Raw genomic sequence first — 25,267 nt, forward strand, 5'->3', positions numbered from 1 at the left:
GATCTCTCAGAATTCCTTCTGTAACTGAATAGTTATCAGATTACTATCAACCTGCAAGTCTGTGACTCCTGTATACCACTGGGAGCCATTAGGTGCTAGATGTGCTATTTTTCATTCATTCTTTGAATTAGTGTTTAGAGTCCACCATGTGCTACACATTGCATCAGGTCTTGAGTCATAAAGTCCCTGGTCTCATATGGTTAACCAGTTTTATTTAAAAACTTTTTTTTAAACATACGGAAACTTCGTTTCCTCATTTTTACTTAAAGCTTAATTTTATAAAACACACAAACACACAAAAATGGTAAGAGTTCTGTATCACAAGAAATTAAATGGTATAAATAATCCACTGCTTCATAGATTCAAGTTACACAAATTAAAATCTAATAATTGAAAATTTATTCAACATGGAAACTATACAATGAAATAAATGACAAAATTACCTACCCAGAACATTTCACAGCTTGTGAATTATTAGTTTTAGGATCTAAGCAAAGATTCTGAGTATTCAGACTTCTGTTGTATTTTATATTTATATATTGCTCTACCTGTACGGAGTAAAGCTACTTAGTAAAAATGTCTGATTTACGAAAACATTTAGCTTTATAGCAAAAGTTTTTTCATTTACAGTTACCGTCAGCAAAGGAAGTAACATTACAATGCTGACAAAAATCTACCGGTTCTTTTTCAACAACGTGCAATCAATTCATTACATTAACTCCAAGGTAGGTCAAACAAGTACCAAAGAACAGAACAATTACACACAGTTTAGTTAAGTACAATGTTGGTTTTTCCCATCTAAAAATTAACCAGTGAAATAAGACATCAACTATGGTTGAGTTGGTTTCAGGAAAATCATTTGAAAATTACAGATATATTATTTTCTTCATCTCATCCTCAGTCATTGACAGGAACTTTGTAAGCCACCATGCTATTTACTTTGTGGACTAGGTAGTAAATGCAGAAAGACAGACTTCCTCAGAATTGGTCACTCCTCTTCCCATTTTTTCAGGTACAACCAAATCTTTGTATAAATCAGTAGATCAAAAGAAAAAGGTCATTCCTCTTCCCATTTTTCAAGTACAACCAAATCTCTATAAATCAGTAGATCAAAAGAACAGACTTCCAACAGTGGCAAAAATGTCACTGTAGCTGTGATCTGATTACTAAACAGATTTCATCCTGGATAGTTTTCTGCGACTATTCTCTGGGCCCAAGATGATCTTTTGCAGTCTTATCACACTTAGGGTCAAACTGCCATCTTTGAAGGACCTCATCACTTTCAATTGTTGAGATGACTCCAATCAGTTTCTGACCTGAACGTTGGTATAGCCAATGCTTTAGTTGTTCCACCATGTTATTTAGGTGTTTCATGAGCTCAAGATTAGTGGTTACAAGCAAGGTGAGCCCATATTTCCACACTGGAGTAAATGTTCCAGATGGATATATGCCATGCTGAAATAAAATGCTGTTGATGCCAAATGAGAAGAACTTGACCACGATTTTGGCACTCCTGCACAAGGTGATATCCTTCTCCCAGGAAAGCTTTAGTGCATGGGCAGGCCCATGGACCAGGATACATGCCTTTACCTGGCAGACAATGTTCACAGGTCCCACTGCAGCTCTTGACCAATTGTTTCAAAAATTACCAGGTTAATAATTTTTTAACAATTATTAAATTTGAATTTTATTTCTCACCTTGCATTACAGTCAATCATGGAATGATAAAATAACAATAGTTATTATGCTACAAAAAAAGAAAAAAACTGGCCTAGACAGAAATCAGGTAAATACTTTTAGAATCTTGGATTGGTGGTAGGCTTCCTAAATAAGTCCCTAAATATGTCCATGAAGGAGAAGAGTGTGTTGTGACTTCATACAGACTAAATTATCTATATATTTAAAAGACCATAAAATTACATAATGTGTGCAAAGCCAGGAAAGATATTTATAACTTACGCTACACAAATGATTGATATTCTGAAATTATAAAGGGTTCTTAAATTTTTAAAAAGATAGAAAATAGGACAAAGGACACAAAGAAATACTTCAAAAAATAAATTTAGAATGTCAAACCCATGCAAACATGTCTTGCTTGAACAGCAAGCCAGGACATGGGAATGAAATTGGTGTGAGACGGTTTTGCGCTCCTTAGACTCACAGTACAGAAACGGGTAACATCCAGCAGTGCTGGTGTGTCATCAATCTCAGCCCAGTCCCACTGCCTTAATTTGGTGTTGCAATTGACATTATTTGGATCCCCAGTGCAGAGTCCACCTTGTTGCCAAGGTATTGCTTACAGTCCCTGGAAACCTTGATCCTATTTTGTTCTGCAGAATAAATTCTCAAAGGGGAAGAAATTGAGTGGCAGGGTCTGTTTTCCTCTTTGCTAATCATCCCCCAACACTCTCTTTCATGTGTTCCTTTCTGGAACCTAGATGTTAACAGATATATAGGAAAGGGGAGGTACATAATGATACATGTACTTACACATGTGAATAGTTCAGAGAACTCTTCTCCCCCTTTCTCACCCATACCTGAATTTTCTGGTTATAAAAACCTAATGGCAAAGAACAGCATGCAAGTAAACATTGTTTAAGGTTATCAGTTATAAGCTACCTTGAACACTGAATTCTATTAACTTTTTAAAGATACTTTTATATGTTTTCTACCCAACAGAAATCTTTACTATTAGTTATCTTCGTCAGGATCATACAACTGTTACAATCTCAATACTGTCGAGGGTATTTTGAAGTACTTTGCCTTTTTTGCTGTGAAAAGCACACTTCTACTTATCACAGTTTGGGGATGCATGATTTAAAGAACTATTCATTATATTATGATCATTTCAGCCAGAGGGGGAAAAGCTTTCTGTCAATTTATCTGCTACCTAAATGTTCAAAGTTGTAATTAATTAGGAGGCAAGAATGTAGAGAAAATGCATTTCAAAGATAAATCTAGTAGCTGAGAAGTTCATCATATCTTATAATTTTCCCATCTCTATAGCAACTGTCAAATTCATGTCTGCCTACAAATTTAGAAACAGAAGAAATTATAGAAGGGTGTAAAAAAAATCTGGCAGCAAACCAAAAAAGCTATCTGACATTTGCATATTTGTTGTCAAAAATCTACCATACTATTGGGCTCGAGTGTTGAAAAGCGTTGAGCTCTTGAATGTTTGTTCTACTTTATTGTTTCCTGAATGATCAGGGAGAGACAGAGCAGAGGTAATTCTACCTTTATTTGCCCAAGGCTCATTATAAATTCAAAGTCAGTCATGTAATTATGGTATCTTATATCAAGAAGGCCCAGCCCCAATTGCTCATCCTCCAGTCTTCCTGCTATAATTTAATATAACCATCATATACCCAGGTGCTCAGGAACAAAACCCTGGAAATAATAAAATCTAAATATAACCACTTATCACCATCTTTATTCTAAAGCTGTTTCAAGCTACCGACACATCTTACCCTGATTAGCAGTTACCACAACCCATTGACTGAACTCACCATTTCTCCCTGGCCAACCCCTGCAGAGAAGCAATTGCTAAAGTTGTTTTAAAAGCATGTATTGAGCCATGCACGGTGGCTCACGCCTGTAATCCCAGCACTTTGGGAGGCCGAGGTGGGCGGATCACGAGGTCAGATCGAGACCATCCTAGCTAACACTGTGAAACCCCGTCTCTACTAAAAATAAAAAAAAATTTAAAAGCCGGCCGTGGTGGCGGGCGCCTGTAGTCCCAGCTACCCAGGAGGCTGAGGCCGGGGAATGGCATGAACCCAGGAGGCAGAGCTTGCAGTGAACCGAGATAGCGCCACTGCACTCCAGCCTGGGTGACAGAGTGAGACTCCGTCTCAAAAAAACAAAAACAAAAACAAAAACACCGTATATTGGATCATACCATCCCTGAAACTATCAACCTGAAACTATACAATGAATTTTCATCCCACGATGGCCGCTGTCAGCTTCCCAGAACTCAGTTCTACTCTTCAGTTCTCCCCATCATTCATCATGGTTTAAACACATGGGCCTTCTTAATAGTCCTTAAATTAGCCCAGCTTCTTCCCAACTTAGCACCTTTGCACATGACCAGCTTAATTTCATCATTAAAGTCTCAGCTCAAATATAAAGAGGCTTCTCTCAGGCAGACACAGTGGCTTATGCCTGTAATCCCAGCACTTTGGAAGACCAAGACAGGAGGATTACTTGAGCTCAGAAGTTCAAGAGTAGCCTGGGCAGCATAGTGAGACCCCGTCACTACAAAAAATAAAAATAAAAAAATTAAGTGGGCATGGTGGTGTGTGCCTGTAGTCTCAGCTACTCAGGAGGCTGAGGTAAGAGGATTGCTTGAGCCCACGGGGTTGAGACTGCAGTGAGCCATGATCGTACCATTGCATTCTAGCCTGAGCTATGCAGTGAGACACTGTATCGAAAACAAAACAAAAATAAAAGAGAGTAAAAGAAGGAAAGAGACCTCTCTCACAATTCCAGTTAAATAGTTTTCAGTAGTCCCTCACCAGTTATTATCACTTTTACTCTCTTTCAGTTTCTTCACAGCACTTATCACTGAAATTACCTTATTTGCTTATTTATTTAACTGTTCTTTTCTGGACTCCATCGTGCTAGAATGAAACCTGCATCAGAGCACAGGCCTCTTTCTCCCCCCTGTGGCTGTATTCCACCTCTACCATGTGCCTGGGATATACTAGGTGCTCAAGGCATATTAATAAAATATACTCTTCATTTCACAGATGTGAAATCAGATTCTTAGAGTTTATTAAAAACTTACTAAAGCTTTTCTCCTAATAAATAGGCCTAGAAAAGAAATCCAGATTCCCTAAGTTGTATTCCAGTGCTCTTGTGGTCAGGGTAACCAGAATACCTTTTTTGGTTGATTTCATATGGGCATTCATATTTGTTTAAATTAGAGAGCTATAGAAACTGCCCAGAAGGACAGTAAGGGAAAGGAAAAAATATGAGCTTAAATCAATCATTCCTGAGCTTTTGACTATCGAATTTGATTTGAGTATAAAAGATAATGGATAAAATCTATTATTCCCCACATTTATATACCCTGAAAACAGGGACTCTAAAGAAATAGAAAGTAGATATTGTACAATTGAGCAGCACTGCTCTATGGAAGAGAGGTCCCTGTTGTTCTGGGCAGTCTATGTAAGTACAAAGAAGAACCTCCCTCTAGTAGTTCTAGATGGTCTGCCCAATTATGAGAAAGAGCCTCACTCAAGTTGCTTGAGCAAGGGGAGGCTCATTCAAATGATGCATTGTTTAGAATTGAGAATGTCAATAGCAGACAAGGTAGTAACTATTACACAGCTCTTTTAAAAAATAAAGGTTACATATGGAAGGTAGTATTACCTTACTGGACATTATATTCTGTCCAGTACTCCTTTTTCAACTGCACAGCCGCCCATTCATTATCCCATGTAATTCAGGTGGTAATGTCAATCACAATGCTTTTTCTGTCTCCTGGCAAAAGCATGGCCTCTGACCCAGATATAAGTCATTGTGCTATGTCTCCTTTGAGTCTACCGTGATTAGCCTAATGGGGGAGCATGTGACCAAACAGGACCAAATGGAACATTCATGAGATTTTTGACAGATTCTAGGAGACAGTGCCTCTCCATATACTCTCTGGAATCAATGAAAACATGAGCCTGGATGGTGGGACTCATTATCACAGAGAAAAATTCCAAGAATGGAAGCAAGAACGCAAAAGCAGAGCTCAGTGATGCACAGTAAAAGATGAAGGCACTTCTGGATCTCAATGCTCCTAAAGCCGAAACCATCTGCCTTGGAGCAGCTATTTAAATAAGAATTTGCCTTCCTGTGTGTGTCACCTGATCTGTGCCTCGTTTGGTTTCTATTGCTTGCAATTAAAGAATTTTGACCCTGCACTTGTAATTTATAAATTTGACATTGTATATCAGAAGAAGGTACATTTTGGATATTAAATGTTTATTTGAAATTCTGTACAGTAGGATTTACAGTGATGTATCATTAGTCTTTGACATCTGTTTATAGACAGTTTTATTCAATTCATTGATTATTTTAATTAAGGTGTGTATTCATTCATCAGAAAATCCCCGGCTGAAATAAACTCAGATAAATTAATATCTATGCAATCACTGTATTTATAAGAAATAGGTTCTATCTTATTGACCAATGGAAAAGGTGCACAAAGAAATCATACTAAATATAGGTGGTTCCTGTTCCAAATATTCTCTTCAAGACTGTATTTTTATGGATACAGGACTCAGGAAAGGTGATCTTCACTTTAATTCTAACAGACAAAGCTCAGTTTCATCAGGGAAAATAATTGTAAATCCTGATGATAAATCTCTCATAGGAGTTTGCTGATTCAATACTTCAAGGCAACTAGTGTTCTGCCCTCAATTTTATTTTTATTGCTTTTGAATGATTAATATACAGGCATTGACTAATAATTTCTTCTGCAGAATTGGATTATGTTATTGATGGATTTAGAAATGGGACTTGAAGATATATTATCATAACTATAGAGTTTAAAACATTAAGCCAGTGGGGCCAAAGAGGGGAAAAGTATACGGAAATCTAAAGCTCAACTCAAAATAAAAATTATGTGTGACAACTTTGACAAAATAGTCAAAATGACAAATCCTTATTGGTAGCAGTGCTCATACATTTATAAAAGTCTCATCCAACTGGAAAAGTAGAAGACATATAAAGTACAAACAGATCCTCTCTTATGGGCTCTCAATTTTCCAAACAAATTGGGTGTAAGGCAAATTATGAGAGTAATGTTGCTTCTAATAAAATATTGATTTTAAATGGATTTTCTGGTACAATTCCAAGGAGAAAGTGTGTACCGTTGAGACCTAAGGAGACTCAAGTACCTTGGGCTCTAAAAGGATTATTAAGCTCTGTAGCCAAATGATATTTTTTTAAATAATCCAGATTGCATTAGAGATTTTCATAAAGTGAAGATAACATTAGAAGTTGAGGTGATCTACATCTATTTGGAGAAATTCATTAGGATTTTATATGATGGGTTCAGGGGATACAGTTTTTCATTAAAAGGAGTGGGCAGTCAAGAGTATATATTTCCCCAGCATCAGACAATACACTATAGAAAGGGAATTAATTATGTAATTAATGTAATTAATAATGTAATTAATAGTGGCATTAAGAATCTGTCACAAAGTCTCACCTGTGCCCCTTTAGTCCCAGTAGAGAAGCTATTACAGTAGAGAGGCAAGGACACATACTATTTAAAGTATGTACTTGAAGGAATACTCAAACACCACTATAAATTCACCCAGTTTTTTGTTTTTTAAATCCTCAGTTGTAATAAAGCAGCATGTCTTCAAGAAGTAAGGTTATCTCATGGTTAATACATCAGATGGAGGAGTCAAGAATCAGAATTGAGTTCCTAGTACTCTGCAACTAACTTACTCAAATTTATCTCGGTTTCAACTTTTCTTGTCTCTAAAATAAGGTTGATGAAATTATCTTTAATATCCCTTTATGTTCTAAAAGTGACCTGATTATATTATTTGTCTAGACACTGCATGACCGTTTAAAAAGCAGAATATGATGGGAAATATTTTTTTCTATAACTTAATTTAAATATACAAACACACAAACCAATAAAAATAATCTAGCAGAAGATAGAAGGATTTAAAACTAAGGGACGCTGGTTATTCCTTCTCTTAGATTTGTTAGATTTAGACTCTGAGGAGAAAACTGTTCTCCTCCCTCTGTCTGTTTTTCCTGGTCTTAATTTTCTTAGCCCATCTGAAGGCTAAAAATGTAATTAAATTGTACAATCCTGACTTGCCAAAATTCGTAAATGAATTGGAAAATGGCTTATATTTGCATGTAACACTGCTGTATATTGTTATAATGCATTATGCATGTTTATTTGTACATAGATATCTTAAATATTAGCTTTGAGTAAGTTTGCTTTCTCCATCAATTAATTATCACATATCATCTATTTCACAAAATTGTCCTAGTTTGCTAACACATTATGTTTATTTATCTAAGTATTTGAGGAATGGGGTATTTTCATAGTCTCAAAATGTTTATTAATTACAGAAAAGAGTAGCTATATTATGGAGATATCTGGTGGATACCACCTTAACTAGATGGTCAAAGTTAACATCACCAGTAATGAAGCAAATTGACATCATTCCCTGCTCATAGAATCCACTGAGAAAAAACACAGCATCACTGCTGTGGTGTTCTGCCTAGAATGCATAACATGAATCCCATCATGAGGAAAACATCAAACACATTTAAATAACTGGCCTGTTAAACCTCCAAATTTCAAAGTCATGAAAAAGAACAGCTGAGCAATTGTTGCAGATTTGAAAGATAATAGACATGCCAACTAAATGGAAAGCAAGAGCCTGAATTAGATGCTAGGCTGAGAACAAAAATAGTCATAGAGGACATTTTGTTGGAAACTGGTGAAATTTGATTATAGACTGAGAACTAAATTATATTACATCAACATTAAATTTCCTCCTTTAATAAATGTGTTTATTTAACAGCATATGTTTGAACTTAGGAAGCGCATACTGAAGTACTCACAGATAAAAGGGTGCCATAGCTGCAACTTGCTCTATAAATGGCCAAATGACTCGGAAAATAAAGCATGTGTGTGCATGAAGAGAGAGATTGAAAGAGAAAGGAAGGGGAACAGGGAGAGAGAGAATAAGGCAAATGGAACTACTACTAAAATAGGCTCTATACATATGTATATATAGTGGTGCTTGGAACAGAGCCTAGCATGATGTAAGAGCCAAGAGTTGTCCTTTGTTATGTGTAAAATACATGACACCTGATAGCTTCTCCATGAATAATATAGTATTATAATGAATCCAATTGAAAAACCGCTGCCTAATTTTTATTTTTTAACTTTGAAGCCTAAAAAAATGCAGCTATGAAGATAGTACTGCCTATTTCTACATTATTCCAGTGCATTAATTTAGCATCTATTAAACAGAACATAGGAGCTATAACATACAAGACTGAGTTTGTGCTTAAATAAAAGGTACAATAGGCAATAATTGTTTAGAATGCTTTGCGCTGCTTTTAAAGCTCTTTAAATGTACCCAACCACAGCATACTAATTTTAAATAATCAACTCCTATAGAGTAATTGGGGTATAGTCTTAACTCATTTAATAATACTTACTTAGCTAAGGGCTTCCACATCAAGCTAAGCACACAGATTTTTATGAAGCTGTTTTGTAGATACTTGGGCATTTTCTTTTAATACCTCGATATAATTATAATTAGTTCAGAAGGCCCAGTAACAGTTTGAGATAATTGTGCATAAATTAATTGCTAAAGGGCACAATTAACTTTTTATTAACATTTGTGACAACAAACATTCAACTTGGTTTCTAATATTTCATAAATTCCATATTTTAATTGTTCCTATATTAAGTTTTATTACTTAATGTCCTTGAATATTTGCCTTGGGGACCAAAGCAAACACTCTCAATGTGGTTAATCCAAAGGAAAAACCTGCATTTGATTAGACAATGGGAGTTGGACAAGCACGGGCTTCAGTCTCCACTGCTGTCAGAGGCAAGGAAGAAGAGTTCCTTGATAAGAAACTTCCCGAGAGGACAAGCCTATAACAAAAGTAGCGTTGTCATAAAATGAGGTAGCGTATCTTTTTAAGGAACCTTGATTTTTCAATTATCAAAATCGAGCATCACCCTGGAATCACCTTACGATTTGACGTGTTCAATCCTGAATTAAACATCAAGGATGTGGTAGGTTGTTCACTCCTCAGGGCTCACAGGGTAGCCTATTCTTGACTTTAAGTAGACCCTCTCCTTACATGTTAAAAAAATAATACCTAATTCCTCAAAGAGGAATCATCCAATCTTCCTGCCTTGGCAGCGCTAATCTGGCTCTAAAATACTGGCAACCAAGCATCCTGCTATTTTTGGTAATTTTCAGTAAAACCCTTTCATATTATCCTCATTTCCATCTGATGCTTCAGAGCTTAAAGTCTCTTTTTAGCAGTCTCATTAAATATTTAGATACAAATTCCCTTAATAGGGAGGCATTTATATGATTAACTGATGTAGTAATTGACTATATTTTTGACACTTGGAACCACTCTTCCAGTGGCTTCTCTCCTAAGGTTACTTAAACTTTGTTACTCCAGGGGCACTGAGAGTTACACTTTTATTTTTTATTTTATTTTATTTATTTTTTTAATAGAGGGTCTCTGTTGCCTAGGCTGGAGGGCAGTGGCACAATCACAGCTCGCTGCAGCCTCGACTTCCCTGGCTCAAGCACTCGTCCCACTTCAATGTCCTGAGTAGCTGGGTCTACAGATGCATGCTACCATGCCCGGCTATTTTATTTTATTTTATTTTTTGTAGATACAGGGTTTCTTTATATTGCTCAGGCTGGTCTCAAACTGCTGAGCTCCAGTGACCCTCTGACCTCAGTCTCCCAAAGTGCAGAGATTATGGGCATGAGCCACTGTATCTGGCCTGGTAGAGACCTTAAATACAAAAGCTTTCTGGGCTTGTTCTCAGAGGCAGTGTAGAAGGATTCACCAATAACCTGAGTCCTCCACACACAGCCTGAGATTCTCGGGGGCCTCATAGAGGAGGCTGCTCTGGAAGGAAAGGTGATGGAGGAGCTGGGTGCCTTAGGCTGTGAACGGGAAGTTAAATGTGGGACCAGGCTAGGTGACTGAAACCCCTGGGAGTACAGCAGTAGACACAGTGCAGGATCCACTGCCAGGGCCATCTGGGAAGATGCCCCCAAGGCACTAAATGCACTCTTCCTCAGGCCTGCTGGTTTCCTTACACATGTAAATGAAAAGAGCAAATTTGAAAAAGTAGATTTTATGAAAAAACCTCCATTATATATTTTTAAAAGTAAAAGGCAAATTGCAAAGCTTTATATATATTTCATAGTTTATGTACATATGTGTGGGGAGTTTTAAATGCAGAAGAAATCTCAGTTCTCAGGGGAGGCATTGGGGTTGGGAGGAGATGATAAAATAGAACTTTTTATGTTTACACTTTTTAATTTTATTGATTTTATTTATTGCATCCTTCTAAACCATTTCAATACAGATCAAAATGTGAGAACCACATGTGATTCTAAATTTTTAGTAGTTGCATTTTAAAAAAGAAACAGGTGAAATTTAACTTAAATGTATGTTGTTTAATTTACATCAAAATTATCTGTGTAATCAATATAAAATGATTAACTCCATTGTGTAGTTTATAGTCAATCAGTGTGGACCAGCCACATTTCAAGTGCTCAGTAGTGACATGTGACTACTGGCTACCAGATTGGACAATGTACTTTTATAGTATTTAATTCATTGTAAGTATTTATTTTCACAATACAACTAATTTTAATAATAAAAATGTATACTGAACAAACTAACACAGGAACAGAAAACCAAACACTGCCGGTTCTCACTAATAAGTGGGAGCTTAACAATGAGAACACATAGACACAGAGAGGGGAACATCACACACCCAGGGACTGTCGGGGGTAGGGGGGAGCAGGCCAGGGGAGGCAGAGCATGAGGACAAATGCCTAATGGATGCAGAGCTTAAAACACAGATGACGGGTTGACAGGTGCAGCAAACCACCATGGCATATGTATACTCACGTAACAAACCTGCACATTCAGCACATGTATCTCAGAACTTAAAGCAAAATAAATATATATGTATACTGAAAATGGCTACATACAAATGTCTCAACTATCCCATTTCTTTGTATTGATAAGAATATAGCTAAATATGCTAACTATGCCATTTGTTTGTATTGATAAGAATATAGCTGAAGCAGATCACTTTCTCATTAAGTTGTCTCATTAGGCTAATCGAAGCAGGTAGCTTTCTCCTCAAGGCCTAAACCACCTTGATACCAAATAACAGCACCACTTTTAATCTCTTTCCACTTAAGTAAGTGCCTCATCCAATAACTGCACACGATACTCATTAATATTGATAAATATTGAAGAAGGAAATAAATCATAATACCTGTGCTTTGTAAATAGCATGGAACCGTGGGGGGAAAAATGCTCCTATCTCTGGGAAGCATGAGACAAATGGCAGAGTCACTATCAAGCACAGCCCTAGGGGCCTGGGGGAGAAAATCTGCTGGTCCCAGTCTGAGACTGAAAATTTAACATGCGCAGAACCTGGCCAGAAAGTCAAAAAAGTTGACATGACCAAATCATGAGTAACTTGGTTTCTCTCTTCCTGGAGAGACAGTTAATTTCAGTGTTGATAAAAAGGAACTCCTTAGTGTCCTGTAGCCAAAGTTAAACAAGAGCAAATATTACATTCACTTTCGGTGAATGTAGCCACCAGCAGAAAAAGTCACTAAAACTAGGAAACTTGCTTCCATTGAGACTGTTTTTCCAGGTACCCAGAGCTGTCTAGATAGGTTGTTTTGTAATGAACAGCCACTTTCTTCCTAAGAAATACCTTCTTCCATAACAGCTGTGCAAAGCTAAGGAAACAAAGTGGAGATTCATTTCTCAAGTCATCTGTAAGAAGCTGTTTAATTTTATTCACTTGGTTCCAAACTCAAAGCCCTATAGTTACTCTGAAGATCTTATGGGAAAAGAGAATTTCAGTCCTCCATGGGGCCCCCTCCATGGTAAGGGGATCATGGCTGTGGCACTGCCTTCCCAGTGAAGCCCATTGGGTTCATATAGCAGGATGGTAGGTGACCCCTTAGAATCACTGTACATACTGACACCCATCTCATAAAACATCAGTGCATGCTCAGGAGACATTCCTGGAAAAAAATTAAAAAAAAAAATTTAATGCACACTCTCACACTCACACACATCACATAAAACATACACTCACACATATTCATAACACAAAATTCAGACACATGCAGACCACAAACACAACAGATGCTACACATATGAGTATCCACAAATATTAAATGTTAAATTTAAACTATATTGCTGTAAGTTGTCCTGAGTCACTTTCATTTGTAAATTAAAAGAACTTGTTCAAGATGTAAAACACACTTAAAAATCTGTGTCTAGTTTTGTCTTTAGTTTTCTTTCCAGTTAATATTTTCCATAGTTTCTTAGTTTTGCTATCCTTCTAACCTAATTGCTCTAATTTTTAATTATGATCAGTGGGAAGAAGAAAAGAATCCATCATTAAAAATAACCTGAACATAATTTTCTGAGTGTTTTCTTTCTAATTTTTGTGTGTACATAGTAGGTGTATATATTTATGGATTACATTAGATATTTTGATACAGGCATGCAATGTGTAATAATCATATCAGGGTAAATGGGATATCCATTACCTCAAGCATTTATCCATTGTATTATAAGCAATACAATACCATCTGAGTGCTTTCTTAAGTAACTGTCTTCTCATCACATATATCATATATATTATATATGTATATCATGTATCTAAAGCAACATCATAAATATTAAACAGTATCATATATATGTGACTTTAACCATATGTGTATGTAACTATCAATTACATGTCTCTTTATATATGAAGAATAAAACAATTCTTCTAGTCAACTTTAAATGCTGACAAGCTAGAAGCATTATTTGTCTTTATTTTTGGAGTAAAGGAACAGGCACACCTGTTCTTCATTTCCACATCAACTTTCAAGTGAGTTTGGCAACATTAGCTCTTGTTGCTATGCAAACTATATCTGGTCTTCCTGAAAAGGCTACCTTATTTGAGAACATGACAAGGCTCACAAAAAAGTACAATGCAAAAAATATAAGAGCTTCATATGAATGACATGACATTTTTACCCATTGGTGTTTAAACATGATCTGCATCAGTTTTGAAGGAGTATTATGTATACGTGGTTTGTTCTTTGCATCAATATTTCTCTCTGGATCCTCCAAAGACTCAGCTGAAGCATGTGCTCTTATTTTTCTGACAGAATGATGTGAAAATATCTGTGCCTGTAAGGATAATTTCATCTTGTATATTGGTATTTTGCTTCCTCTAACCAAAACCTTATCAATGTTTATTTTCTTGTTTCTGTGTCATTTCTTCTATTCTTGACCAGACTTTCTGCTGTAATACTATGAGAACAGATTCATGTAATCAGTGATAGATACAAGGATTTTGGCCTTGTTTTTGGATGACTTGTTGGTACCGGTATAATTGGATGGTGTTCAGTTGGGAATTTTTCTCTTTTTACCAGAAAGCTATGCTATGTTGATACTTTACATCCACATACAATGTTGATACTTAGATGGCACACTGAGACATATAAAAGACCCAGCTCCAATCATTTGAGATGTATTTGTAAGAAGGTATCAAATATTTTTAAAAATCACTATTGTCATATTTTTCAAACAAATTTTATACATAAAAGATGCAAAGCAAAATTCAATAAGATTGTTTTATTGAACATCAAAGACTCCATTTAGGAGGCAGATGATAAAGGAGTTAAGCAAAGAAAGCTCAGTGGGCTCATTCTCAGAAACAACATTCCATGATTTGAATTTTGTTAGTTGTGTCAAGAACAAGGACAGAACCCTTGTACTAGATGATTGTAAAATTGTAGGAAAATCCAAATTAACTCAATCAGATCTAAATTTACAATCATTAAAGGCATTAATATCCTCAGCAATATTAAATAGGCATTGGTTCCTTCCAATGTTTTTCTCCATTTGTATGTTGAGTTAAAAAATATATATATGGAGGAAAAAAGTATATATAGATATATAGAGAGAGCGCCTATTGATTTGACTCTTTAGGATCCATGAGAGGAGGAAAGAAAAGGTTACGTGGGTTCTAAAAACAAACTGTACCACTGCTTCCTAGTTTTGATTATATACATAACTGTATCATATGGTTTGGATCTGTGTCCCTGCCCAAGTCTCGTGTCGAATTGTAATCTCCAGTGTTGGAGGTGGAGCCAGGTAAGAGGTGATTGGACCATGGGAGTGAATCCTTCATGAATAGTTTAGCACCATCCCCTTGGTGCTGTTCTTGTGAGAGTTCCCATGAGATCTGGCTGTGGAAAGTGTGCAGCACCTCCTCTGCCCCTCTCTCTTGTTCCTGCTCTGGCTATGTGATGTATGTGCTTTCCCTTCACCTTCCACAATGACTGTGAGTTTCCTGAGGCCACTCTAGAAGACAGGCAGATGCCAGCACCATGCTGCCTGTACAGTCTCTAGAACTGTGAGCCAATTAAACCTCTTTTCTTTATAAATTATCCAGTCTCAGATATTTATAGTAATGCAAGAATAACCTAATGCAATATATATAATATATACATATACAAACGAATGATATGTTGACTTGTGAATTATATGTAATATACATATATAAATTCTGCAACAGATCTTTGTTCACTGAATGTATAACATCCATAAGTTAACCACTGTAGCCAACTTTATAGCCTAGAGAGAGCAAATGATATTTTTTCTGAGCATTATATGCAAATTATTGCTAATATTGACCATATATGATTTAATTTAATTCTTAAAAATACTCTGAGTAAAATGTCATTATTCCTACATTATGATAAAGCTAATGGATTCAAGAGGAGTTAAAACTTCAAGGGTGGTAGGGTAAGGAGCTCAGCAAACCTTTCCTCAGTAAAACAATTTTATGGTGAGAATTAATCGTAAAAATTGTTAAAATTGTCCTAAGGGTATACAGTAAAGAGAAACATGCTTTCAAGGAAGTCTACTAGATCTCAGTAAGAACAGTGAGTCTGTGGCATGTGAGTCATGATGTGCTCCCCACCATCTCAACTGTGGTACTGTACTCTGGACAACAGTGGCCAAAAATAAAGCTCGTTCTTCCCGCATCTGCCTTCTGGGGATACAGAACCAGACCTCACCACTGGGAGAGCAGGATCTCAGTGTTTCTCACCTCACTTTAATCCCATGTTGCAGAGTCTCTATTCTAGGTGAGAAAGAGAGGACCAATCTCCCTTCACTTGTCAACCCCCTCACTCACACAGGGTGGAAGCTTAACTCTAGGCCCTGCAGGCCAAGAATGCTGGGGCCCCAATCATCCTCATTTTATCTCACTCCTAGGGCAAATATTCCATTTCCGAAGGGGCAAGCCAGGAAGACCATAAGCTACCATCATCGGGAAAAGCAGTTCCCCACCCCTAGCTCTAGTACAGTGACTAGAGGTTCTGTCAAAAGTGAAAGGTGGGCCATAAGCCAAGACCTATGCAAGTCTGAGGGGACTGACTTTATTTAGAATCATTCATGGAGAACTTCCTGCCAAAGAACTTTGTCAGAAACAATGGAGATCTTGGTAGAGCACAATTTATAAAAACGTGGTAACTCCATAATACAATAAAAGTGGCAGAGCAGCTAGAACTTTAAAACACAGAGCCCAGAAAAAAGACATCCAAGATCTTGGGATCACTTCAATTATTGAGCTTGGGAAGAGTATGCACCTGCACTAGACTGCACTCAGAAGTAATCAGAACAGGGTGTGGGGAGGTCTTGAAAGCATTCCTTAAGCTACACATAGGCTCATCACAGTTGCTGAATAAAGATGAGGCAAAATATGTAAACACTCTTAACTACAATAGCAGCCTCAAAGCTATAGACACATCTAATGATAAAGGTAAAAAATATCTAATTGGCAAAGAATATTTAAGCATGGCATTGGACCAGTATTGGATTATTCTACCCAGGATAAGCCTAAGTAGCTGGGATGAAGGATGATAACAAGGGAGTAAAACAGTCTCTGCAAGGACATGACAGGTTGCAGACTGTGGGGAAAACAGACTTCCCAGAATTAAGCCAAGTTTCTAAGCCAATAAACAAAAAATAGAGCAAGCAACAAGAACAACTATTAGGGGTGGAGTAGGGTTGCTATCTGAAATTACTGCTACATGTTACTTAAAATGTCAACTTTTCAAGAAAAAAATATGAGACATGCAAATAAATAGGAAAAAGTGGCCTATATGCAGGAAATAAAGAGGCAATAAAAACAGCCTTTGAAGGGACCCACACTGTCAGTGTAGCAAAGACTTCAAAGTAGCTATTATGAATATATGTAAAAAATAAAACCACATTTAAAGAAGGAAAGAACTATGGTTACAATGCCACCAAAATAGAAAATATTATTGAAGTGAAAGCATCATTCTTTGAAAAATAACCAAATACAAATTCTGGCATGAAAAGTACGATTGACATAAAAAATTCACTTGTAATATTCAACTAGTATTCAACAGTAAATTTGTGCTGGCAGAGGACGAACCAGTCAACTTGAAGACAAGTTAATAATGTTTCAGCAATTTGAAGTACAGAGAGAAAACAGACAAATGAATGGAGCCTCAGAGAAATGTGGGGACACCATTAAGCATACCAATATATGCATAATGAGAATGCCAGAATGAGAAAAGAAGAAGGGACAGAAAAAAAAAATATTTGAAGAATGAATGGCTGAAAACTTCCCTAATTTGATGAGAAAACATTAATCTGCACATCCAAGAAACTCCACAAAATCCAAGTAGTATAAACACAAAGTAGTACATTCAAACACATTGTAGTCAGTGATGAAAAGATAAAGAAAATCTTAAACTCATCACAGACAAGGTATACCTAACAAGCTTAACAGCTGATTTCTCATCAGAGACAATGGGGGCCAGAAAGTAGTGGGATGGCCCCTATTGTGGGACTAGATGGAAAGAAGTGGTATTCAAAGTGCTGAAAGTAAAAAGCAAAAACAAAAAAGAAAACCTCCCAACCAAAAGTGTTATTTTGGTAAAACTACCTTTCAAAAAAGACAAAAAAGTCTTCCCAGATAAATGAAAGCAGAATGCGTTGCTATCAGACCTGCCTTTCAAGTAATATGTAAGGAACTATGTCAATCTAAAAGGAGGGACACCAGAAAATAATTCTAATCTATACAAAAAATTAAAGATTGCCAGCAAAGGTAACTATAAGTGATGGTTTAATTGTATATTTCTTCTTTCTTCATTTAACTTATTTAAAAAGTAATTGCATAAAATAATTTATATATGTTGTCTATGTACTGACTATATGTCGGTATATGTATATGACTATAGTATGACCCTCTAACTTAATATAATATATTTGACAATGACCAAAATGAGGTAAGTTGGAGAAAAGCTTCATTGGAATAAGAAAATTATGCAAGAAGATAACTCAAATCCATGAATAAATGAACAGAACTGGAAAAAGTAAATAAGGTTTATAGAACAAAGTCTGTGAATATATACTCTATTTTTTCCCCTCAGCTCCTTTAAAATGCATCCAATAACTATAAGTATAGTAATAACTATCAAAATGTATTGCTGGGTTTGTAACATATATAGATATAATGGCACAGGTAATAGCACAAAAAAAAGAATAGAGCCATCCCTGCAATTAATTTAGTATACATATGAAGTAGATTTTGTTAAAAGATGTATATGGTAAGCCCTAGAACAGCCACTAGTAAAATAACCCCGAATTATTTTTAAACATTTTTAAAATTAAAATGTTATACTACACAGAAAGGGGAACATCACACACCGGGGCCTGTTGTGGGGTAGGGGGAGAGGGGAGGGATAGCATTAGGAGATATACCTAACGTAAATGACGACTTAATGGGTGCAGCACACCAACATGGCACATGTATACATATGTAACAAACCTGCACATTGTACACATGAACCCTAGAACTTAAAGTATAATAAACATATATATAAAAAAACAGTCAACTTGACAGTTATGAATGAACAGGGATTTTTTTTAAAACGAGACATGTAGAAAACAAAAAGCAAAATTTCAGATTTAAATGTAACCATTCAATATAACAGTAAAACATAATAAAAAACAGATTATCATTTTATATTAAATAAAAGCAAGAGTCTTTTTAATTATTACCAACCATATGCTGCCTACAGGAGCCATATTTTATACTCAAAGATACAAATGGCTGAAAGTAGAAAGTTGAAACAAGCTATACCATACCATGCAAATAGCATTCACGAAAGACCTACGGTTGCTATACCAATATCAGGCAAAGCAAACAATCTTACTAGAGATCAAAAGGGGCATTTTACAATAAGTCGCTCCATCAGGAAGATGAAACAGTTATAATTGCTAGAATTAAAGGAATAAATAAATAATTCAACAGTAATAGTTAGAAACTTCAATAACTTTCAATAAGCGCTAGAAACAAATGATAAATTGAAATATACAAAACTATATAGTCTGCAATATATTTATATACTTATTCATATTTGTATAAAGTATTTTTGTATATTTATAAAATTATATGTATTAAATGTCCTCTGAAACATTATCAAGAAAATGAAACAGGGAAGTGAAGTGAAGACTACTGGCAGAATAGGAGAAAATGTTTATAAATTATGTATCTGAGACATAAAGGATTTTATATGAGGAATATATAATTAACTATTATAACTCAATAAGAGGAAAAATAATGCAATTACAATAGACAAATCATCTGAATAGACATTTATCCAAAAATGATATATGCATAGTTGATAAGCACATGGTAAAATGCTAAATATCTGTCATTAGGAAAATGCAAATCAAGACTACTAAAAGATTATGAGAGACCACTTCACACCCATTAACACAACTACAGTTAAACAAATCAGACAGTAACAAATATTGTCAAGGGTGTGGAGAAATTGGAGCCCCTCATTCCTTGCTGGTGGAAATGTAAAATTCTGCAACTTCAGAAAACATTTTGGCAGTCCCTCGAAATGTGAAACTAGCAATTTCACTCCTAGGTATATACGCAAAAGAATTACAAACATATTCCATACAAAAAATGTCACACAAATGTTCATAGCAGCATTATCCGTAAGAACCAAAAAGTGGAGACAGCTTAAATGTCCATTAACTGACGGGTAGATAAGCAACATGAGATCTATCCATACAACAGAATATCATTCAGCAAGAAAAGTAAGTACTAACACATGCTACCATATGGATTAACCCTGAAAACATGCTAAGTGAAAGAAGTCAGTCTCAAAGTGTCACATATTATTTGATTCCATTTGTATGAAGTGTCCAGAATAGACAAATCTGTAGATCTATAGATCTAGAAATTCAGTTAGTGATTGTCTGTTGGCTTGGGGTGGAGGGAGTGGAATGGGCCTGGTTTTTTGTTTTGTTTTGTTTTGTTTTGTTTTTTTGGGCGGCAGAGGCAAAATATTTTAAGATAGTGGTGATGGTTGTATAACCTTGCGAATATTCCTAAAAAACATCAAATTGCACATTTTGAATGAGTGAATTATATAGTAATTGTAAACCAAAAGGGCTATTTGGAAAAAGAAAAAAAAAAAAAAACAGAGCTAACAGGCTTATAGGTGTAGTAACATAACACACCCTTAGTCATGTTCCCAGTAAGTGGCAAAACTGGAATTTAACTATGATTGTCCAAGTGCAAACTCTCTTCTTCTACTGCAGATCTCTCAGGCTGCTTTCTAATTCTAAAATAAAAATGTCTATAAACCAACTTTTTGCAAGGAGGGATTCAAAGAAGCTGATGTTGCTTCCCTTACACATTGGCGGACTTTTCATTCAAAGCACAGATGCCCTTCAGTGAAGTCTCACACTATTATTTATTGAACAATAGGAAATCATGACAGAGTGACACAGAAGTCATGTGGGCAGTTTTCAAGGTAACTGAAGCTGGTGTCAGCTCTGAAATACCCTGGGATGCAAGCAAATTCTTCTTAGAGATTTCAAGTGTCCCTCAAATAAAGGGCTTGTTCCCATTGCCTCTCTTTCTGGCAAAAACCCTTACCACAGATCAATCCTCAAAATACTCTCCCCAGTCCAACCCATAGCCACAGCCCGTGGCAGCCCCATCAATAAATTGGCATTAAGGATAGCTTTAAGATGCACCAATGTGGCTGGGTGCCATGGCTCACACCTGTAATCCCAGCACTTTTGGGAGGCCGAGGCAGGCAGATCACCTGAGTTCAGGAGTTCAAGACCAGCCTGACCAGCATGGCAAAACCCTGTCTCTACTAAAAATACAAAAATTAGACCAGCGTGGCAATGTGCGCCTGTAATCTCAGCTACTTGGGGAGGCTAAGACAAGAGAATTGCTTGAACCCAGGAGGCAGAGGTTGCAGTGAGCCGAGATCATGCCATTGCACTCCAGCCTGGGTGACAGTGAGACTGTCTCAAAAAAAAAAAAAAAAAATGCACCAATGTAAAGTGGCAGGTTCTCTATTGCCAAACATTATGATATTACAGGGTAAAATCCTAACACAAAAGGACTGCAACTATATTAATAACGACTCAGCCAGAGAGAGGAGGTGATAAGCACAGATTTCCTTTATAGGATCTTTACTTGCAACCCAAAACACAGCCTTTGCAGAAGACGAGCAGGCCTGTTTTACCTTTCAATCCAATTCTCACTTTTTCTCCTGCCCGGAATCCTGTGTATATGTGGGGGGTGGTGATGGTGGAATTCTGGCTTTATCGAATGGTCTTACATTAATGTGCCATAAAAATTTCACATTTCTTGAAATAGAAATATATATAAGCAACAAATAAATAGGGTAGCAGAATAGAGAAGGCTTAAACGTCCATGTGGATCCATATCCTTGTTTACATCACACACTGGTATTCTCTAAGACGCCTGACCTTTCTACTGAAATATCCGCAGTTTCCGGAGTGTTCTATGAGATGTGAGTGTAGATAGTTACGCTCTTAGGCTGCATCCTCCTTCTCACTTTGCTTTGTGCAAAATTGGAAATTTCTGTACTAGAGAAATGAATGACATGTCCTTTTAGAAGTCCTTCGTGGAAGAAGTCAACACTTCACATATGTGGAAGAAAGTCATGTTAATATCTTCAGGATGCTAAATCGCAAGATGACTACGTGGACCTCTGTGTGGCAATGCTTCTTAAGCACGGGCACCGTGACTGGACATGATTACCTGGACAGAATGCGTGCATTACGTTGTGTTGTTTCCTCAACCTGTGTTTTCTTCAGGCATTATACTTTCAGAACTACAACAACAATTTGGATAAACATCTGTGTTTTAATTAGACAGAATAAAAAAAAGAATATTTTAATTAATGCCATGTATAATTTTGTATAATACTTACGTACAATTATATATCTAACAGTATATATAGTTAGCTGTATATGCCTAATGTAATCAAGAAGTAAAATTTCCAACCAGCCTCCTAATTATATGGGCATCAATTATCCTGACAAGCATAAGAAAGCTACCTGAACTCTTCTTTTGAGATTTCTAGATCTCTCTGGCACACTGGGCTGAAATCCTAACATTTTCTTCTTTTTGCACAGTGCTTAAGGCCAGTTTCTCTGGTCTATTAACTCACTTGTAGAAAGGAAGAGTAAATTGCCCTTGACTGCACAAACAGCCTTGACTTTTTTTTTTTTTTTCCATGAATACAAATGGAAGATTTTTAAAGCTTGGCAGTTTGCAAAGACATGACTCCTAAGACAAATTAAAGATCAGGAAAACTTTTTTTTTTTTTTAATTTAAAGCTTGATTTTGTGGAGAGTTAGCCTGGGTGGTAATTATGATTCTGACACTGTTTGGCAATCTTAGACAACCATATAATCTCCCTAGACACATATTTTTCATTAATTAAAAAAAGTGTGAATTTAATGTAGGAAGGATACACCAGATGACCTCAAATACTTATCCAGTTTCAAAAATTGATGTTTTCATAATTTAATATGCATAGAACTAGCACTCTCCTCCTCTTCCTGCACTTCTAACAGACGCTCCTACCATATGCTCCTCCTGTGCTCTGTGCAGTGATCCATTGTAGCAATTATGTGATTGTATTGGAATTTTGTTTTCTATATTTGTCATTCTAGTAGCTTATTAACTTAAGGCCGAAGTCTGAGTTTGCTGTTTCTTTTTTCAACTTCACGTTCTAAGTTTCAAACATGTAGCTTAGCACAAAGTGATTCTAAATATGAAGTTGTTAAATGAACTGAAGGAATTAATAAATTAGTTGATAGTATTAAGCAATAAAAATTGAGTTACTTGTGGTACTTAATTTGCATTTTAGGAGAAAAAAAAAAAGAACTTGTATCAAGCGTGGCCTTACCAACAGTCAGCCACCTGGAGGATACATTCTGAGTGGACTGGTAAATGTTTCCTATCTTAGTATGTGACCTTAGTATGCAAGCTCTGGAATTCCCCAACATATTAATCTAAGTGTTACTTAAAAGCTTTTGGTCCTCAAGTGTTCATTGTGAAAATGCAAATATCTGAGTAGAACAGAAAAGAAGGGATTAGTTAGATGGTGTTAAAAGCAGAGCTAAAAGTGAGAACAGCAAGGAGAGAAAGAAGCATGTTCTGGATAAAACAAGACAAAGAATAAGACCATTTTCTTGTTTTACTTCTTGTTTGTCTGTCTGACTACTCTATGCCAGACACATATTACAGCCTGGCCAACATGAATCCTAAGGTCTGATGGGGAGTAGAGATGATTAAGCAAGAAATTCTACCATGGAATGATCAGTGCTGGGCTAGGGAAACATAGGGGCTACCACAGAGGAATCAGAGAAGGCTTCCAATGGGGATGACACACTTGCCTAGATCTGAAGATCCAGTAGAAGTTAATGAGATGAAGAGATGAGGAGAAGTGGTCCATTCAGAGACAAAAATGCCTCTGTGTGGAGTGAGGCTCAGCTAAAAATGCAAGATTCATGTTGTAAGGTTTAGAATGTTGCGGGGAGAAGGGGATGGGGAGAGATGATTCTGGAGACTTAAGCAGAGGCTGGCACATGTAGGTCTTGTAAACGTGTATAATATGTAAACCACATTAAATAATTCTCTCAGGGTCAAAGAGTATTTCCTTATAGAGTTTTAGACAGAGGAGTGGCAGATCTGGTTTAGATTTTTCAAAATTCTCTATAGATTTCATGTAAAGACATTATTTCTCAGAAAGAAGTATATTGGAAGCCAAGAGCTCAAATTAAGAGGCTTTTCCAGATCAAGTAAGAGATAAGAGTGGCCTAGACTAAGTCAAGTATCAGTTTGATAGAGAAAAGAAAATGCATTTAGCAGATAGAAGGAGCGGGTCTCAATAATTCATGTAATCTGGAGGTAAAGAAGAAAGACGAATTAAGAATGAATTACAGGCTTGGGACACTCCATAGGTTTTTAATGATACCATTTGTTCAAGTGGGAAACATGAAAGCAAATTCATGTTTCTGAGAAGTGCTGGTAAAGTGCATCTGAAACATGTTTCGTTGAAAAGGAAAAGCTTGTTGTATATTGGAGTTGTGGGCAGGAAAGACAAGTTTAAGTGATGTTAGGATAGTGGTGAATGGAAGTGATGATATTCCTGGAGAAACATGGGCAATTGGTTTGTTAGACACTTTTACTTAACTGTAGTTTTTATCAGCAAATCCCTGTGATTGTGATTCTGATGAGACTCCAGTTAAGAAGTACTAGCTGGGGACCAGTCAAAGAGAGGGACTTCGAGAGAACCCTGAGGGACACTGGCCTTTAAAAAATGGGCAGTGGAAAGGGGTCCTGTCCTGGAAACTAGGAAGAGCAAGTGGAAGGTCAGGAGGAGACCCATGAGCTGGAGGTGTGGTAAAGTCAATGTTACACAGCCAGGTCACTTATGGCAAAGACTGAGAAGGTTCTATGCATTTAAGAAACAGAAGGTGGCACAGAGCCATGAATTCAAAGTCATCACAGCCTTTTCTTTCCCGCTGGCACAGCCTGACTCCCACTTTAGAGAAGCAAGGCAATGCATAGGCTTTTTACGCATGATATAATACAGGGGTTGCCAAATTTTCTCTGTAAAGAGCCAGGTAGTAAATATTTTGGGTTCTCTGTTGCCACTATTCAACTCTGTCATTGTGGCACAAATGTAGCCATGGGCAATATGCAAATGAACAGATGTAACTGTGTTCCAATAAAACTTCATTTACAAAAAAACAGGTTGAGTGTGGGATTTGGCCCAGAGGCAATATTTTGTAGACCCCTGACATAGTATTTTCTCCAAAATCACAAATTAAAAATAACAAGAATTCTTATAGACCTTTCACCCAGCTCCCATTTATATTAACATTTTACATAACTGTAAGCACAATGATAAAAACCAACCAAGAAATTAATGCCCATATAACAGTATTAACCAAATTACAATACTTTAATTTTCCAATACTATTAAAGAATACACCTCTACGTTTCAAGTTTTTCCACTAGTGTACTTTTTTTTTTTTAACGTGCTACTTTTCTTTATTTGAAGGTGTATTC

At 36.4% G+C, this 25,267-nt stretch overlaps 1 pseudogene; it reads right to left on the reverse strand.

The window, feature by feature from the left end:
* Positions 1-1,057: 1,057 nt before the first annotated feature.
* Positions 1,058-25,267, reverse strand: part of LOC100615513 (mitotic spindle assembly checkpoint protein MAD2A-like) — a 51,456-nt pseudogene continuing 27,246 nt past the window's right edge.

The sequence above is a fragment of the Pan troglodytes genome, chromosome 18 (genome assembly GCF_028858775.2).
Source record: "Pan troglodytes isolate AG18354 chromosome 18, NHGRI_mPanTro3-v2.0_pri, whole genome shotgun sequence".
NCBI lineage: Eukaryota > Metazoa > Chordata > Mammalia > Primates > Hominidae > Pan > Pan troglodytes.